This window comes from Phyllobates terribilis, unplaced genomic scaffold (genome assembly GCF_046119375.1).
Source record: "Phyllobates terribilis strain yellow unplaced genomic scaffold, ASM4611937v1 Scaffold_393__1_contigs__length_1774422, whole genome shotgun sequence".
Taxonomy (NCBI): Eukaryota; Metazoa; Chordata; class Amphibia; order Anura; family Dendrobatidae; genus Phyllobates; species Phyllobates terribilis.
The window spans coordinates 685,729-703,467 of NW_027363153.1; the positions used below are offsets into that span (position 1 = coordinate 685,729).

The 17,739-nt window shown below is 45.1% G+C and overlaps 13 non-coding genes across 13 annotated transcripts; all 13 read right to left on the bottom strand.

The window, feature by feature from the left end:
* Positions 1-1,119: 1,119 nt before the first annotated feature.
* LOC141224596 (U2 spliceosomal RNA) lies at positions 1,120-1,310 on the bottom strand. Its single transcript, XR_012291932.1, has one exon. It is a non-coding gene; the product is annotated as a U2 spliceosomal RNA (small nuclear RNA).
* A 1,115-nt stretch (positions 1,311-2,425) lies between these two features.
* Positions 2,426-2,616, bottom strand: LOC141224597 (U2 spliceosomal RNA). The gene has a single exon (XR_012291933.1). It is a non-coding gene; the product is annotated as a U2 spliceosomal RNA (small nuclear RNA).
* A 1,115-nt stretch (positions 2,617-3,731) lies between these two features.
* On the bottom strand, positions 3,732-3,922 carry LOC141224598 (U2 spliceosomal RNA). The gene has a single exon (XR_012291934.1). It is a non-coding gene; the product is annotated as a U2 spliceosomal RNA (small nuclear RNA).
* A 1,118-nt stretch (positions 3,923-5,040) lies between these two features.
* LOC141225078 (U2 spliceosomal RNA) lies at positions 5,041-5,231 on the bottom strand. Its single transcript, XR_012292402.1, has one exon. It is a non-coding gene; the product is annotated as a U2 spliceosomal RNA (small nuclear RNA).
* Positions 5,232-6,346: 1,115 nt separating this feature from the next.
* LOC141224599 (U2 spliceosomal RNA) lies at positions 6,347-6,537 on the bottom strand. Its single transcript, XR_012291935.1, has one exon. It is a non-coding gene; the product is annotated as a U2 spliceosomal RNA (small nuclear RNA).
* Positions 6,538-7,652: 1,115 nt separating this feature from the next.
* Positions 7,653-7,843, bottom strand: LOC141224600 (U2 spliceosomal RNA). The gene has a single exon (XR_012291936.1). It is a non-coding gene; the product is annotated as a U2 spliceosomal RNA (small nuclear RNA).
* Positions 7,844-8,958: 1,115 nt separating this feature from the next.
* LOC141224601 (U2 spliceosomal RNA) lies at positions 8,959-9,149 on the bottom strand. The gene has a single exon (XR_012291937.1). It is a non-coding gene; the product is annotated as a U2 spliceosomal RNA (small nuclear RNA).
* Positions 9,150-10,264: 1,115 nt separating this feature from the next.
* Positions 10,265-10,455, bottom strand: LOC141224602 (U2 spliceosomal RNA). Its single transcript, XR_012291938.1, has one exon. It is a non-coding gene; the product is annotated as a U2 spliceosomal RNA (small nuclear RNA).
* Positions 10,456-11,570: 1,115 nt separating this feature from the next.
* Positions 11,571-11,761, bottom strand: LOC141224603 (U2 spliceosomal RNA). The gene has a single exon (XR_012291939.1). It is a non-coding gene; the product is annotated as a U2 spliceosomal RNA (small nuclear RNA).
* A 1,115-nt stretch (positions 11,762-12,876) lies between these two features.
* LOC141224604 (U2 spliceosomal RNA) lies at positions 12,877-13,067 on the bottom strand. Its single transcript, XR_012291940.1, has one exon. It is a non-coding gene; the product is annotated as a U2 spliceosomal RNA (small nuclear RNA).
* A 1,115-nt stretch (positions 13,068-14,182) lies between these two features.
* LOC141224606 (U2 spliceosomal RNA) lies at positions 14,183-14,373 on the bottom strand. The gene has a single exon (XR_012291942.1). It is a non-coding gene; the product is annotated as a U2 spliceosomal RNA (small nuclear RNA).
* Positions 14,374-15,488: 1,115 nt separating this feature from the next.
* Positions 15,489-15,679, bottom strand: LOC141224607 (U2 spliceosomal RNA). Its single transcript, XR_012291943.1, has one exon. It is a non-coding gene; the product is annotated as a U2 spliceosomal RNA (small nuclear RNA).
* A 1,115-nt stretch (positions 15,680-16,794) lies between these two features.
* Positions 16,795-16,985, bottom strand: LOC141224608 (U2 spliceosomal RNA). The gene has a single exon (XR_012291944.1). It is a non-coding gene; the product is annotated as a U2 spliceosomal RNA (small nuclear RNA).
* Between the last annotated feature and the right edge of the window lie 754 nt (positions 16,986-17,739).

Here is a 17,739-nt window from a genome sequence, read left to right on the forward strand (position 1 = left end):
CGATAACCAGAATTGGTTTCAAACTACGGAGCCACCCAAGGATCCTGAAAAGTCCATTTGTGGAGATGAGCTCCTGGACTCCCGTTAAGAAGACATGTTGTCAACCTCTAGATCCCTTACATGCCTGCACTTTTCGGCTTGCTGCTGCTGCAATCCACGCGTTTTAGATCTGCATAACTCCACCTCTTTAAACACAGCACCTTCACCCCCTGCTGTTCCCACCCGCCTCAACACCGTTGGAAGGGAGGAGAACCAATTAAGGCGGGGGGTGGAGTGGAACGAGCAGCTGTCTACCCTTAGCAGGAGGGCACCTGATTACATACCTCTCCTGCTGCTGCTGCTGCTGGCTGTCCAGCAGCAGACTGAAGGTGGCTGCTGCTGTGCACAGGTATATAAAGGCTCAGAGCCTATTATGACACGCGCAGCCAGCGTTCCATTGCCACATTCCATCTACTGCAGGCAGGATACCTGGCTGGCTGAATGTCGCTGAGAAGCTCACAGAGACCACCATAAGCAACAGTTTAACAGAATGCCACAGACTAATCAACCAAACTTTTTGGGTTGGGTTCTCTTTTATAGTCTGCAGGCATTAAATGAAAGAAGTCAGTGTTCCAGCAGAAGGAGACAACGTTTCAGAAAAGGCATTGTAGCAAACCAAAAAAGAAATTTTAAGCGCAGCAGAGTAACCAGCGCACATACCTGTTAGCTCAGGTGAGTTTAAAAGGCTGCTGTTGATAACAAGGGCATTTGCTAAATAGATGGTGTGTGTGCAACAATATACTGAAAGGTCAATTATATTGTGCAGCTTATCTCACCACCTGTAGTTATTTAGGTGAAAGCTCCAAAATGCTTGCCTAATATGTCTGTTTATCCAAAAGGAAGTAAAAAGGGAGAGCTAGAAAGATAGCATTGCATCACATTACATGGCAATGCAATGCACAGTTGCTGAAGTTGAACCAAAATGAGCTTGTAATCTGGCTTCTGCAACTTTGAACATGAAAAATCCAATGAGGAGAAGAAAAGCAAAGCCAAAGAGTCCATCCCAAAATCCGACAAACAAGCAAAATGAACAAAAAACATTGAATTCAATTCTTTCTGATTTTAGAAACTGCATTAAAGAAGGGGTGCACCGGTCCTGGAGATACTGCAATACCAGGTCAATGCGTGGAGTGGACAGAGCAAGCTCTTTTTCCATCTCCCTGTTCTAAAAATCCATTTAATATATGGTCCCCAGATAGGGGACGTATCAGATATTAAACTGATAAGAACAGATACTACACTTGATCTTAGCCAAAAGGCCGAGAAGCGATAACCAGAATTGGTTTCAAACTACGGAGCCACCCAAGGATCCTGAAAAGTCCATTTGTGGAGATGAGCTCCTGGACTCCCGTTAAGAAGACATGTTGTCAACCTCTAGATCCCTTACATGCCTGCACTTTTCGGCTTGCTGCTGCTGCAATCCACGCGTTTTAGATCTGCATAACTCCACCTCTTTAAACACAGCACCTTCACCCCCTGCTGTTCCCACCCGCCTTAACACCGTTGGAAGGGAGGAGAACCAATTAAGGCGGGGGGTGGGGTGGAACGAGCAGCTGTCTACCCTTAGCAGGAGGGCTCCTGATTACATACCTCTCCTGCTGCTGCTGCTGCTGGCTGTCCAGCAGCAGACTGAAGGTGGCTGCTGCTGTGCACAGGTATATAAAGGCTCAGAGCCTATTATGACACGCGCAGCCAGCGTTCCATTGCCACATTCCATCTACTGCAGGCAGGATACCTGGCTGGCTGAATGTCGCTGAGAAGCTCACAGAGACCGCCATAAGCAACAGTTTAACAGAATGCCACAGACTAATCAACCAAACTTTTTGGGTTGGGTTCTCTTTTATAGTCTGCAGGCATTAAATGAAAGAAGTCAGTGTTCCAGCAGAAGGAGACAACGTTTCAGAAAAGGCATTGTAGCAAACCAAAAAAGAAATTTTAAGCGCAGCAGAGTAACCAGCGCACATACCTGTTAGCTCAGGTGAGTTTAAAAGGCTGCTGTTGATAACAAGGGCATTTGCTAAATAGATGGTGTGTGTGCAACAATATACTGAAAGGTCAATTATATTGTGCAGCTTATCTCACCACCTGTAGTTATTTAGGTGAAAGCTCCAAAATGCTTGCCTAATATGTCTGTTTATCCAAAAGGAAGTAAAAAGGGAGAGCTAGAAAGATAGCATTGCATCACATTACATGGCAATGCAATGCACAGTTGCTGAAGTTGAACCAAAATGAGCTTGTAATCTGGCTTCTGCAACTTTGAACATGAAAAATCCAATGAGGAGAAGAAAAGCAAAGCCAAAGAGTCCATCCCAAAATCCGACAAACAAGCAAAATGAACAAAAAACATTGAATTCAATTCTTTCTGATTTTAGAAACTGCATTAAAGAAGGGGTGCACCGGTCCTGGAGATACTGCAATACCAGGTCAATGCGTGGAGTGGACAGAGCAAGCTCTTTTTCCATCTCCCTGTTCTAAAAATCCATTTAATATATGGTCCCCAGATAGGGGACGTATCAGATATTAAACTGATAAGAACAGATACTACACTTGATCTTAGCCAAAAGGCCGAGAAGCGATAACCAGAATTGGTTTCAAACTACGGAGCCACCCAAGGATCCTGAAAAGTCCATTTGTGGAGATGAGCTCCTGGACTCCCGTTAAGAAGACATGTTGTCAACCTCTAGATCCCTTACATGCCTGCACTTTTCGGCTTGCTGCTGCTGCAATCCACGCGTTTTAGATCTGCATAACTCCACCTCTTTAAACACAGCACCTTCACCCCCTGCTGTTCCCACCCGCCTCAACACCGTTGGAAGGGAGGAGAACCAATTAAGGCGGGGGGTGGGGTGGAACGAGCAGCTGTCTACCCTTAGCAGGAGGGCTCCTGATTACATACCTCTCCTGCTGCTGCTGCTGCTGGCTGTCCAGCAGCAGACTGAAGGTGGCTGCTGCTGTGCACAGGTATATAAAGGCTCAGAGCCTATTATGACACGCGCAGCCAGCGTTCCATTGCCACATTCCATCTACTGCAGGCAGGATACCTGGCTGGCTGAATGTCGCTGAGAAGCTCACAGAGACCGCCATAAGCAACAGTTTAACAGAATGCCACAGACTAATCAACCAAACTTTTTGGGTTGGGTTCTCTTGTATAGTCTGCAGGCATTAAATGAAAGAAGTCAGTGTTCCAGCAGAAGGAGACAACGTTTCAGAAAAGGCATTGTAGCAAACCAAAAAAGAAATTTTAAGCGCAGCAGAGTAACCAGCGCACATACCTGTTAGCTCAGGTGAGTTTAAAAGGCTGCTGTTGATAACAAGGGCATTTGCTAAATAGATGGTGTGTGTGCAACAATATACTGAAAGGTCAATTATATTGTGCAGCTTATCTCACCACCTGTAGTTATTTAGGTGAAAGCTCCAAAATGCTTGCCTAATATGTCTGTTTATCCAAAAGGAAGTAAAAAGGGAGAGCTAGAAAGATAGCATTGCATCACATTACATGGCAATGCAATGCACAGTTGCTGAAGTTGAACCAAAATGAGCTTGTAATCTGGCTTCTGCAACTTTGAACATGAAAAATCCAATGAGGAGAAGAAAAGCAAAGCCAAAGAGTCCATCCCAAAATCCGACAAACAAGCAAAATGAACAAAAAACATTGAATTCAATTCTTTCTGATTTTAGAAACTGCATTAAAGAAGGGGTGCACCGGTCCTGGAGATACTGCAATACCAGGTCAATGCGTGGAGTGGACAGAGCAAGCTCTTTTTCCATCTCCCTGTTCTAAAAATCCATTTAATATATGGTCCCCAGATAGGGGACGTATCAGATATTAAACTGATAAGAACAGATACTACACTTGATCTTAGCCAAAAGGCCGAGAAGCGATAACCAGAATTGGTTTCAAACTACGGAGCCACCCAAGGATCCTGAAAAGTCCATTTGTGGAGATGAGCTCCTGGACTCCCGTTAAGAAGACATGTTGTCAACCTCTAGATCCCTTACATGCCTGCACTTTTCGGCTTGCTGCTGCTGCAATCCACGCGTTTTAGATCTGCATAACTCCACCTCTTTAAACACAGCACCTTCACCCCCTGCTGTTCCCACCCGCCTCAACACCGTTGGAAGGGAGGAGAACCAATTAAGGCGGGGGGTGGGGTGGAACGAGCAGCTGTCTACCCTTAGCAGGAGGGCTCCTGATTACATACCTCTCCTGCTGCTGCTGCTGCTGCTGGCTGTCCAGCAGCAGACTGAAGGTGGCTGCTGCTGTGCACAGGTATATAAAGGCTCAGAGCCTATTATGACACGCGCAGCCAGCGTTCCATTGCCACATTCCATCTACTGCAGGCAGGATACCTGGCTGGCTGAATGTCGCTGAGAAGCTCACAGAGACCGCCATAAGCAACAGTTTAACAGAATGCCACAGACTAATCAACCAAACTTTTTGGGTTGGGTTCTCTTTTATAGTCTGCAGGCATTAAATGAAAGAAGTCAGTGTTCCAGCAGAAGGAGACAACGTTTCAGAAAAGGCATTGTAGCAAACCAAAAAAGAAATTTTAAGCGCAGCAGAGTAACCAGCGCACATACCTGTTAGCTCAGGTGAGTTTAAAAGGCTGCTGTTGATAACAAGGGCATTTGCTAAATAGATGGTGTGTGTGCAACAATATACTGAAAGGTCAATTATATTGTGCAGCTTATCTCACCACCTGTAGTTATTTAGGTGAAAGCTCCAAAATGCTTGCCTAATATGTCTGTTTATCCAAAAGGAAGTAAACAGGGAGAGCTAGAAAGATAGCATTGCATCACATTACATGGCAATGCAATGCACAGTTGCTGAAGTTGAACCAAAATGAGCTTGTAATCTGGCTTCTGCAACTTTGAACATGAAAAATCCAATGAGGAGAAGAAAAGCAAAGCCAAAGAGTCCATCCCAAAATCCGACAAACAAGCAAAATGAAAAAAAAACATTGAATTCAATTCTTTCTGATTTTAGAAACTGCATTAAAGAAGGGGTGCACCGGTCCTGGAGATACTGCAATACCAGGTCAATGCGTGGAGTGGACAGAGCAAGCTCTTTTTCCATCTCCCTGTTCTAAAAATCCATTTAATATATGGTCCCCAGATAGGGGAGGTATCAGATATTAAACTGATAAGAACAGATACTACACTTGATCTTAGCCAAAAGGCCGAGAAGCGATAACCAGAATTGGTTTCAAACTACGGAGCCACCCAAGGATCCTGAAAAGTCCATTTGTGGAGATGAGCTCCTGGACTCCCGTTAAGAAGACATGTTGTCAACCTCTAGATCCCTTACATGCCTGCACTTTTCGGCTTGCTGCTGCTGCAATCCACGCGTTTTAGATCTGCATAACTCCACCTCTTTAAACACAGCACCTTCACCCCCTGCTGTTCCCACCCGCCTCAACACCGTTGGAAGGGAGGAGAACCAATTAAGGCGGGGGGTGGGGTGGAACGAGCAGCTGTCTACCCTTAGCAGGAGGGCTCCTGATTACATACCTCTCCTGCTGCTGCTGCTGCTGGCTGTCCAGCAGCAGACTGAAGGTGGCTGCTGCTGTGCACAGGTATATAAAGGCTCAGAGCCTATTATGACACGCGCAGCCAGCGTTCCATTGCCACATTCCATCTACTGCAGGCAGGATACCTGGCTGGCTGAATGTCGCTGAGAAGCTCACAGAGACCGCCATAAGCAACAGTTTAACAGAATGCCACAGACTAATCAACCAAACTTTTTGGGTTGGGTTCTCTTTTATAGTCTGCGGGCATTAAATGAAAGAAGTCAGTGTTCCAGCAGAAGGAGACAACGTTTCAGAAAAGGCATTGTAGCAAACCAAAAAAGAAATTTTAAGCGCAGCAGAGTAACCAGCGCACATACCTGTTAGCTCAGGTGAGTTTAAAAGGCTGCTGTTGATAACAAGGGCATTTGCTAAATAGATGGTGTGTGTGCAACAATATACTGAAAGGTCAATTATATTGTGCAGCTTATCTCACCACCTGTAGTTATTTAGGTGAAAGCTCCAAAATGCTTGCCTAATATGTCTGTTTATCCAAAAGGAAGTAAAAAGGGAGAGCTAGAAAGATAGCATTGCATCACATTACATGGCAATGCAATGCACAGTTGCTGAAGTTGAACCAAAATGAGCTTGTAATCTGGCTTCTGCAACTTTGAACATGAAAAATCCAATGAGGAGAAGAAAAGCAAAGCCAAAGAGTCCATCCCAAAATCCGACAAACAAGCAAAATGAACCAAAAACATTGAATTCAATTCTTTCTGATTTTAGAAACTGCATTAAAGAAGGGGTGCACCGGTCCTGGAGATACTGCAATACCAGGTCAATGCGTGGAGTGGACAGAGCAAGCTCTTTTTCCATCTCCCTGTTCTAAAAATCCATTTAATATATGGTCCCCAGATAGGGGACGTATCAGATATTAAACTGATAAGAACAGATACTACACTTGATCTTAGCCAAAAGGCCGAGAAGCGATAACCAGAATTGGTTTCAAACTACGGAGCCACCCAAGGATCCTGAAAAGTCCATTTGTGGAGATGAGCTCCTGGACTCCCGTTAAGAAGACATGTTGTCAACCTCTAGATCCCTTACATGCCTGCACTTTTCGGCTTGCTGCTGCTGCAATCCACGCGTTTTAGATCTGCATAACTCCACCTCTTTAAACACAGCACCTTCACCCCCTGCTGTTCCCACCCGCCTCAACACCGTTGGAAGGGAGGAGAACCAATTAAGGCGGGGGGTGGGGTGGAACGAGCAGCTGTCTACCCTTAGCAGGAGGGCTCCTGATTACATACCTCTCCTGCTGCTGCTGCTGCTGGCTGTCCAGCAGCAGACTGAAGGTGGCTGCTGCTGTGCACAGGTATATAAAGGCTCAGAGCCTATTATGACACGCGCAGCCAGCGTTCCATTGCCACATTCCATCTACTGCAGGCAGGATACCTGGCTGGCTGAATGTCGCTGAGAAGCTCACAGAGACCGCCATAAGCAACAGTTTAACAGAATGCCACAGACTAATCAACCAAACTTTTTGGGTTGGGTTCTCTTTTATAGTCTGCAGGCATTAAATGAAAGAAGTCAGTGTTCCAGCAGAAGGAGACAACGTTTCAGAAAAGGCATTGTAGCAAACCAAAAAAGAAATTTTAAGCGCAGCAGAGTAACCAGCGCACATACCTGTTAGCTCAGGTGAGTTTAAAAGGCTGCTGTTGATAACAAGGGCATTTGCTAAATAGATGGTGTGTGTGCAACAATATACTGAAAGGTCAATTATATTGTGCAGCTTATCTCACCACCTGTAGTTATTTAGGTGAAAGCTCCAAAATGCTTGCCTAATATGTCTGTTTATCCAAAAGGAAGTAAAAAGGGAGAGCTAGAAAGATAGCATTGCATCACATTACATGGCAATGCAATGCACAGTTGCTGAAGTTGAACCAAAATGAGCTTGTAATCTGGCTTCTGCAACTTTGAACATGAAAAATCCAATGAGGAGAAGAAAAGCAAAGCCAAAGAGTCCATCCCAAAATCCGACAAACAAGCAAAATGAACAAAAAACATTGAATTCAATTCTTTCTGATTTTAGAAACTGCATTAAAGAAGGGGTGCACCGGTCCTGGAGATACTGCAATACCAGGTCAATGCGTGGAGTGGACAGAGCAAGCTCTTTTTCCATCTCCCTGTTCTAAAAATCCATTTAATATATGGTCCCCAGATAGGGGACGTATCAGATATTAAACTGATAAGAACAGATACTACACTTGATCTTAGCCAAAAGGCCGAGAAGCGATAACCAGAATTGGTTTCAAACTACGGAGCCACCCAAGGATCCTGAAAAGTCCATTTGTGGAGATGAGCTCCTGGACTCCCGTTAAGAAGACATGTTGTCAACCTCTAGATCCCTTACATGCCTGCACTTTTCGGCTTGCTGCTGCTGCAATCCACGCGTTTTAGATCTGCATAACTCCACCTCTTTAAACACAGCACCTTCACCCCCTGCTGTTCCCACCCGCCTCAACACCGTTGGAAGGGAGGAGAACCAATTAAGGCGGGGGGTGGGGTGGAACGAGCAGCTGTCTACCCTTAGCAGGAGGGCTCCTGATTACATACCTCTCCTGCTGCTGCTGCTGCTGGCTGTCCAGCAGCAGACTGAAGGTGGCTGCTGCTGTGCACAGGTATATAAAGGCTCAGAGCCTATTATGACACGCGCAGCCAGCGTTCCATTGCCACATTCCATCTACTGCAGGCAGGATACCTGGCTGGCTGAATGTCGCTGAGAAGCTCACAGAGACCGCCATAAGCAACAGTTTAACAGAATGCCACAGACTAATCAACCAAACTTTTTGGGTTGGGTTCTCTTTTATAGTCTGCAGGCATTAAATGAAAGAAGTCAGTGTTCCAGCAGAAGGAGACAACGTTTCAGAAAAGGCATTGTAGCAAACCAAAAAAGAAATTTTAAGCGCAGCAGAGTAACCAGCGCACATACCTGTTAGCTCAGGTGAGTTTAAAAGGCTGCTGTTGATAACAAGGGCATTTGCTAAATAGATGGTGTGTGTGCAACAATATACTGAAAGGTCAATTATATTGTGCAGCTTATCTCACCACCTGTAGTTATTTAGGTGAAAGCTCCAAAATGCTTGCCTAATATGTCTGTTTATCCAAAAGGAAGTAAAAAGGGAGAGCTAGAAAGATAGCATTGCATCACATTACATGGCAATGCAATGCACAGTTGCTGAAGTTGAACCAAAATGAGCTTGTAATCTGGCTTCTGCAACTTTGAACATGAAAAATCCAATGAGGAGAAGAAAAGCAAAGCCAAAGAGTCCATCCCAAAATCCGACAAACAAGCAAAATGAACAAAAAACATTGAATTCAATTCTTTCTGATTTTAGAAACTGCATTAAAGAAGGGGTGCACCGGTCCTGGAGATACTGCAATACCAGGTCAATGCGTGGAGTGGACAGAGCAAGCTCTTTTTCCATCTCCCTGTTCTAAAAATCCATTTAATATATGGTCCCCAGATAGGGGACGTATCAGATATTAAACTGATAAGAACAGATACTACACTTGATCTTAGCCAAAAGGCCGAGAAGCGATAACCAGAATTGGTTTCAAACTACGGAGCCACCCAAGGATCCTGAAAAGTCCATTTGTGGAGATGAGCTCCTGGACTCCCGTTAAGAAGACATGTTGTCAACCTCTAGATCCCTTACATGCCTGCACTTTTCGGCTTGCTGCTGCTGCAATCCACGCGTTTTAGATCTGCATAACTCCACCTCTTTAAACACAGCACCTTCACCCCCTGCTGTTCCCACCCGCCTCAACACCGTTGGAAGGGAGGAGAACCAATTAAGGCGGGGGGTGGGGTGGAACGAGCAGCTGTCTACCCTTAGCAGGAGGGCTCCTGATTACATACCTCTCCTGCTGCTGCTGCTGCTGGCTGTCCAGCAGCAGACTGAAGGTGGCTGCTGCTGTGCACAGGTATATAAAGGCTCAGAGCCTATTATGACACGCGCAGCCAGCGTTCCATTGCCACATTCCATCTACTGCAGGCAGGATACCTGGCTGGCTGAATGTCGCTGAGAAGCTCACAGAGACCGCCATAAGCAACAGTTTAACAGAATGCCACAGACTAATCAACCAAACTTTTTGGGTTGGGTTCTCTTTTATAGTCTGCAGGCATTAAATGAAAGAAGTCAGTGTTCCAGCAGAAGGAGACAACGTTTCAGAAAAGGCATTGTAGCAAACCAAAAAAGAAATTTTAAGCGCAGCAGAGTAACCAGCGCACATACCTGTTAGCTCAGGTGAGTTTAAAAGGCTGCTGTTGATAACAAGGGCATTTGCTAAATAGATGGTGTGTGTGCAACAATATACTGAAAGGTCAATTATATTGTGCAGCTTATCTCACCACCTGTAGTTATTTAGGTGAAAGCTCCAAAATGCTTGCCTAATATGTCTGTTTATCCAAAAGGAAGTAAAAAGGGAGAGCTAGAAAGATAGCATTGCATCACATTACATGGCAATGCAATGCACAGTTGCTGAAGTTGAACCAAAATGAGCTTGTAATCTGGCTTCTGCAACTTTGAACATGAAAAATCCAATGAGGAGAAGAAAAGCAAAGCCAAAGAGTCCATCCCAAAATCCGACAAACAAGCAAAATGAACCAAAAACATTGAATTCAATTCTTTCTGATTTTAGAAACTGCATTAAAGAAGGGGTGCACCGGTCCTGGAGATACTGCAATACCAGGTCAATGCGTGGAGTGGACAGAGCAAGCTCTTTTTCCATCTCCCTGTTCTAAAAATCCATTTAATATATGGTCCCCAGATAGGGGACGTATCAGATATTAAACTGATAAGAACAGATACTACACTTGATCTTAGCCAAAAGGCCGAGAAGCGATAACCAGAATTGGTTTCAAACTACGGAGCCACCCAAGGATCCTGAAAAGTCCATTTGTGGAGATGAGCTCCTGGACTCCCGTTAAGAAGACATGTTGTCAACCTCTAGATCCCTTACATGCCTGCACTTTTCGGCTTGCTGCTGCTGCAATCCACGCGTTTTAGATCTGCATAACTCCACCTCTTTAAACACAGCACCTTCACCCCCTGCTGTTCCCACCCGCCTCAACACCGTTGGAAGGGAGGAGAACCAATTAAGGCGGGGGGTGGGGTGGAACGAGCAGCTGTCTACCCTTAGCAGGAGGGCTCCTGATTACATACCTCTCCTGCTGCTGCTGCTGCTGGCTGTCCAGCAGCAGACTGAAGGTGGCTGCTGCTGTGCACAGGTATATAAAGGCTCAGAGCCTATTATGACACGCGCAGCCAGCGTTCCATTGCCACATTCCATCTACTGCAGGCAGGATACCTGGCTGGCTGAATGTCGCTGAGAAGCTCACAGAGACCGCCATAAGCAACAGTTTAACAGAATGCCACAGACTAATCAACCAAACTTTTTGGGTTGGGTTCTCTTTTATAGTCTGCAGGCATTAAATGAAAGAAGTCAGTGTTCCAGCAGAAGGAGACAACGTTTCAGAAAAGGCATTGTAGCAAACCAAAAAAGAAATTTTAAGCGCAGCAGAGTAACCAGCGCACATACCTGTTAGCTCAGGTGAGTTTAAAAGGCTGCTGTTGATAACAAGGGCATTTGCTAAATAGATGGTGTGTGTGCAACAATATACTGAAAGGTCAATTATATTGTGCAGCTTATCTCACCACCTGTAGTTATTTAGGTGAAAGCTCCAAAATGCTTGCCTAATATGTCTGTTTATCCAAAAGGAAGTAAAAAGGGAGAGCTAGAAAGATAGCATTGCATCACATTACATGGCAATGCAATGCACAGTTGCTGAAGTTGAACCAAAATGAGCTTGTAATCTGGCTTCTGCAACTTTGAACATGAAAAATCCAATGAGGAGAAGAAAAGCAAAGCCAAAGAGTCCATCCCAAAATCCGACAAACAAGCAAAATGAACAAAAAACATTGAATTCAATTCTTTCTGATTTTAGAAACTGCATTAAAGAAGGGGTGCACCGGTCCTGGAGATACTGCAATACCAGGTCAATGCGTGGAGTGGACAGAGCAAGCTCTTTTTCCATCTCCCTGTTCTAAAAATCCATTTAATATATGGTCCCCAGATAGGGGACGTATCAGATATTAAACTGATAAGAACAGATACTACACTTGATCTTAGCCAAAAGGCCGAGAAGCGATAACCAGAATTGGTTTCAAACTACGGAGCCACCCAAGGATCCTGAAAAGTCCATTTGTGGAGATGAGCTCCTGGACTCCCGTTAAGAAGACATGTTGTCAACCTCTAGATCCCTTACATGCCTGCACTTTTCGGCTTGCTGCTGCTGCAATCCACGCGTTTTAGATCTGCATAACTCCACCTCTTTAAACACAGCACCTTCACCCCCTGCTGTTCCCACCCGCCTCAACACCGTTGGAAGGGAGGAGAACCAATTAAGGCGGGGGGTGGGGTGGAACGAGCAGCTGTCTACCCTTAGCAGGAGGGCTCCTGATTACATACCTCTCCTGCTGCTGCTGCTGCTGGCTGTCCAGCAGCAGACTGAAGGTGGCTGCTGCTGTGCACAGGTATATAAAGGCTCAGAGCCTATTATGACACGCGCAGCCAGCGTTCCATTGCCACATTCCATCTACTGCAGGCAGGATACCTGGCTGGCTGAATGTCGCTGAGAAGCTCACAGAGACCGCCATAAGCAACAGTTTAACAGAATGCCACAGACTAATCAACCAAACTTTTTGGGTTGGGTTCTCTTTTATAGTCTGCAGGCATTAAATGAAAGAAGTCAGTGTTCCAGCAGAAGGAGACAACGTTTCAGAAAAGGCATTGTAGCAAACCAAAAAAGAAATTTTAAGCGCAGCAGAGTAACCAGCGCACATACCTGTTAGCTCAGGTGAGTTTAAAAGGCTGCTGTTGATAACAAGGGCATTTGCTAAATAGATGGTGTGTGTGCAACAATATACTGAAAGGTCAATTATATTGTGCAGCTTATCTCACCACCTGTAGTTATTTAGGTGAAAGCTCCAAAATGCTTGCCTAATATGTCTGTTTATCCAAAAGGAAGTAAAAAGGGAGAGCTAGAAAGATAGCATTGCATCACATTACATGGCAATGCAATGCACAGTTGCTGAAGTTGAACCAAAATGAGCTTGTAATCTGGCTTCTGCAACTTTGAACATGAAAAATCCAATGAGGAGAAGAAAAGCAAAGCCAAAGAGTCCATCCCAAAATCCGACAAACAAGCAAAATGAACAAAAAACATTGAATTCAATTCTTTCTGATTTTAGAAACTGCATTAAAGAAGGGGTGCACCGGTCCTGGAGATACTGCAATACCAGGTCAATGCGTGGAGTGGACAGAGCAAGCTCTTTTTCCATCTCCCTGTTCTAAAAATCCATTTAATATATGGTCCCCAGATAGGGGACGTATCAGATATTAAACTGATAAGAACAGATACTACACTTGATCTTAGCCAAAAGGCCGAGAAGCGATAACCAGAATTGGTTTCAAACTACGGAGCCACCCAAGGATCCTGAAAAGTCCATTTGTGGAGATGAGCTCCTGGACTCCCGTTAAGAAGACATGTTGTCAACCTCTAGATCCCTTACATGCCTGCACTTTTCGGCTTGCTGCTGCTGCAATCCACGCGTTTTAGATCTGCATAACTCCACCTCTTTAAACACAGCACCTTCACCCCCTGCTGTTCCCACCCGCCTCAACACCGTTGGAAGGGAGGAGAACCAATTAAGGCGGGGGGTGGGGTGGAACGAGCAGCTGTCTACCCTTAGCAGGAGGGCTCCTGATTACATACCTCTCCTGCTGCTGCTGCTGCTGGCTGTCCAGCAGCAGACTGAAGGTGGCTGCTGCTGTGCACAGGTATATAAAGGCTCAGAGCCTATTATGACACGCGCAGCCAGCGTTCCATTGCCACATTCCATCTACTGCAGGCAGGATACCTGGCTGGCTGAATGTCGCTGAGAAGCTCACAGAGACCGCCATAAGCAACAGTTTAACAGAATGCCACAGACTAATCAACCAAACTTTTTGGGTTGGGTTCTCTTTTATAGTCTGCAGGCATTAAATGAAAGAAGTCAGTGTTCCAGCAGAAGGAGACAACGTTTCAGAAAAGGCATTGTAGCAAACCAAAAAAGAAATTTTAAGCGCAGCAGAGTAACCAGCGCACATACCTGTTAGCTCAGGTGAGTTTAAAAGGCTGCTGTTGATAACAAGGGCATTTGCTAAATAGATGGTGTGTGTGCAACAATATACTGAAAGGTCAATTATATTGTGCAGCTTATCTCACCACCTGTAGTTATTTAGGTGAAAGCTCCAAAATGCTTGCCTAATATGTCTGTTTATCCAAAAGGAAGTAAAAAGGGAGAGCTAGAAAGATAGCATTGCATCACATTACATGGCAATGCAATGCACAGTTGCTGAAGTTGAACCAAAATGAGCTTGTAATCTGGCTTCTGCAACTTTGAACATGAAAAATCCAATGAGGAGAAGAAAAGCAAAGCCAAAGAGTCCATCCCAAAATCCGACAAACAAGCAAAATGAACAAAAAACATTGAATTAAATTCTTTCTGATTTTAGAAACTGCATTAAAGAAGGGGTGCACCGGTCCTGGAGATACTGCAATACCAGGTCAATGCGTGGAGTGGACAGAGCAAGCTCTTTTTCCATCTCCCTGTTCTAAAAATCCATTTAATATATGGTCCCCAGATAGGGGACGTATCAGATATTAAACTGATAAGAACAGATACTACACTTGATCTTAGCCAAAAGGCCGAGAAGCGATAACCAGAATTGGTTTCAAACTACGGAGCCACCCAAGGATCCTGAAAAGTCCATTTGTGGAGATGAGCTCCTGGACTCCCGTTAAGAAGACATGTTGTCAACCTCTAGATCCCTTACATGCCTGCACTTTTCGGCTTGCTGCTGCTGCAATCCACGCGTTTTAGATCTGCATAACTCCACCTCTTTAAACACAGCACCTTCACCCCCTGCTGTTCCCACCCGCCTCAACACCGTTGGAAGGGAGGAGAACCAATTAAGGCGGGGGGTGGGGTGGAACGAGCAGCTGTCTACCCTTAGCAGGAGGGCTCCTGATTACATACCTCTCCTGCTGCTGCTGCTGCTGGCTGTCCAGCAGCAGACTGAAGGTGGCTGCTGCTGTGCACAGGTATATAAAGGCTCAGAGCCTATTATGACACGCGCAGCCAGCGTTCCATTGCCACATTCCATCTACTGCAGGCAGGATACCTGGCTGGCTGAATGTCGCTGAGAAGCTCACAGAGACCGCCATAAGCAACAGTTTAACAGAATGCCACAGACTAATCAACCAAACTTTTTGGGTTGGGTTCTCTTTTATAGTCTGCAGGCATTAAATGAAAGAAGTCAGTGTTCCAGCAGAAGGAGACAACGTTTCAGAAAAGGCATTGTAGCAAACCAAAAAAGAAATTTTAAGCGCAGCAGAGTAACCAGCGCACATACCTGTTAGCTCAGGTGAGTTTAAAAGGCTGCTGTTGATAACAAGGGCATTTGCTAAATAGATGGTGTGTGTGCAACAATATACTGAAAGGTCAATTATATTGTGCAGCTTATCTCACCACCTGTAGTTATTTAGGTGAAAGCTCCAAAATGCTTGCCTAATATGTCTGTTTATCCAAAAGGAAGTAAAAAGGGAGAGCTAGAAAGATAGCATTGCATCACATTACATGGCAATGCAATGCACAGTTGCTGAAGTTGAACCAAAATGAGCTTGTAATCTGGCTTCTGCAACTTTGAACATGAAAAATCCAATGAGGAGAAGAAAAGCAAAGCCAAAGAGTCCATCCCAAAATCCGACAAACAAGCAAAATGAACAAAAAACATTGAATTCAATTCTTTCTGATTTTAGAAACTGCATTAAAGAAGGGGTGCACCGGTCCTGGAGATACTGCAATACCAGGTCAATGCGTGGAGTGGACAGAGCAAGCTCTTTTTCCATCTCCCTGTTCTAAAAATCCATTTAATATATGGTCCCCAGATAGGGGACGTATCAGATATTAAACTGATAAGAACAGATACTACACTTGATCTTAGCCAAAAGGCCGAGAAGCGATAACCAGAATTGGTTTCAAACTACGGAGCCACCCAAGGATCCTGAAAAGTCCATTTGTGGAGATGAGCTCCTGGACTCCCGTTAAGAAGACATGTTGTCAACCTCTAGATCCCTTACATGCCTGCACTTTTCGGCTTGCTGCTGCTGCAATCCACGCGTTTTAGATCTGCATAACTCCACCTCTTTAAACACAGCACCTTCACCCCCTGCTGTTCCCACCCGCCTCAACACCGTTGGAAGGGAGGAGAACCAATTAAGGCGGGGGGTGGGGTGGAACGAGCAGCTGTCTACCCTTAGCAGGAGGGCTCCTGATTACATACCTCTCCTGCTGCTGCTGCTGCTGGCTGTCCAGCAGCAGACTGAAGGTGGCTGCTGCTGTGCACAGGTATATAAAGGCTCAGAGCCTATTATGACACGCGCAGCCAGCGTTCCATTGCCACATTCCATCTACTGCAGGCAGGATACCTGGCTGGCTGAATGTCGCTGAGAAGCTCACAGAGACCGCCATAAGCAACAGTTTAACAGAATGCCACAGACTAATCAACCAAACTTTTTGGGTTGGGTTCTCTTTTATAGTCTGCAGGCATTAAATGAAAGAAGTCAGTGTTCCAGCAGAAGGAGACAACGTTTCAGAAAAGGCATTGTAGCAAACCAAAAAAGAAATTTTAAGCGCAGCAGAGTAACCAGCGCACATACCTGTTAGCTCAGGTGAGTTTAAAAGGCTGCTGTTGATAACAAGGGCATTTGCTAAATAGATGGTGTGTGTGCAACAATATACTGAAAGGTCAATTATATTGTGCAGCTTATCTCACCACCTGTAGTTATTTAGGTGAAAGCTCCAAAATGCTTGCCTAATATGTCTGTTTATCCAAAAGGAAGTAAAAAGGGAGAGCTAGAAAGATAGCATTGCATCACATTACATGGCAATGCAATGCACAGTTGCTGAAGTTGAACCAAAATGAGCTTGTAATCTGGCTTCTGCAACTTTGAACATGAAAAATCCAATGAGGAGAAGAAAAGCAAAGCCAAAGAGTCCATCCCAAAATCCGACAAACAAGCAAAATGAACAAAAAACATTGAATTCAATTCTTTCTGATTTTAGAAACTGCATTAAAGAAGGGGTGCACCGGTCCTGGAGATACTGCAATACCAGGTCAATGCGTGGAGTGGACAGAGCAAGCTCTTTTTCCATCTCCCTGTTCTAAAAATCCATTTAATATATGGTCCCCAGATAGGGGACGTATCAGATATTAAACTGATAAGAACAGATACTACACTTGATCTTAGCCAAAAGGCCGAGAAGCGATAACCAGAATTGGTTTCAAACTACGGAGCCACCCAAGGATCCTGAAAAGTCCATTTGTGGAGATGAGCTCCTGGACTCCCGTTAAGAAGACATGTTGTCAACCTCTAGATCCCTTACATGCCTGCACTTTTCGGCTTGCTGCTGCTGCAATCCACGCGTTTTAGATCTGCATAACTCCACCTCTTTAAACACAGCACCTTCACCCCCTGCTGTTCCCACCCGCCTCAACACCGTTGGAAGGGAGGAGAACCAATTAAGGCGGGGGGTGGGGTGGAACGAGCAGCTGTCTACCCTTAGCAGGAGGGCTCCTGATTACATACCTCTCCTGCTGCTGCTGCTGCTGGCTGTCCAGCAGCAGACTGAAGGTGGCTGCTGCTGTGCACAGGTATATAAAGGCTCAGAGCCTATTATGACACGCGCAGCCAGCGTTCCATTGCCACATTCCATCTACTGCAGGCGGGATACCTGGCTGGCTGAATGTCGCTGAGAAGCTCACAGAGACCGCCATAAGCAACAGTTTAACAGAATGCCACAGACTAATCAACCAAACTTTTTGGGTTGGGTTCTCTTTTATAGTCTGCAGGCATTAAATGAAAGAAGTCAGTGTTCCAGCAGAAGGAGACAACGTTTCAGAAAAGGCATTGTAGCAAACCAAAAAAGAAATTTTAAGCGCAGCAGAGTAACCAGCGCACATACCTGTTAGCTCAGGTGAGTTTAAAAGGCTGCTGTTGATAACAAGGGCATTTGCTAAATAG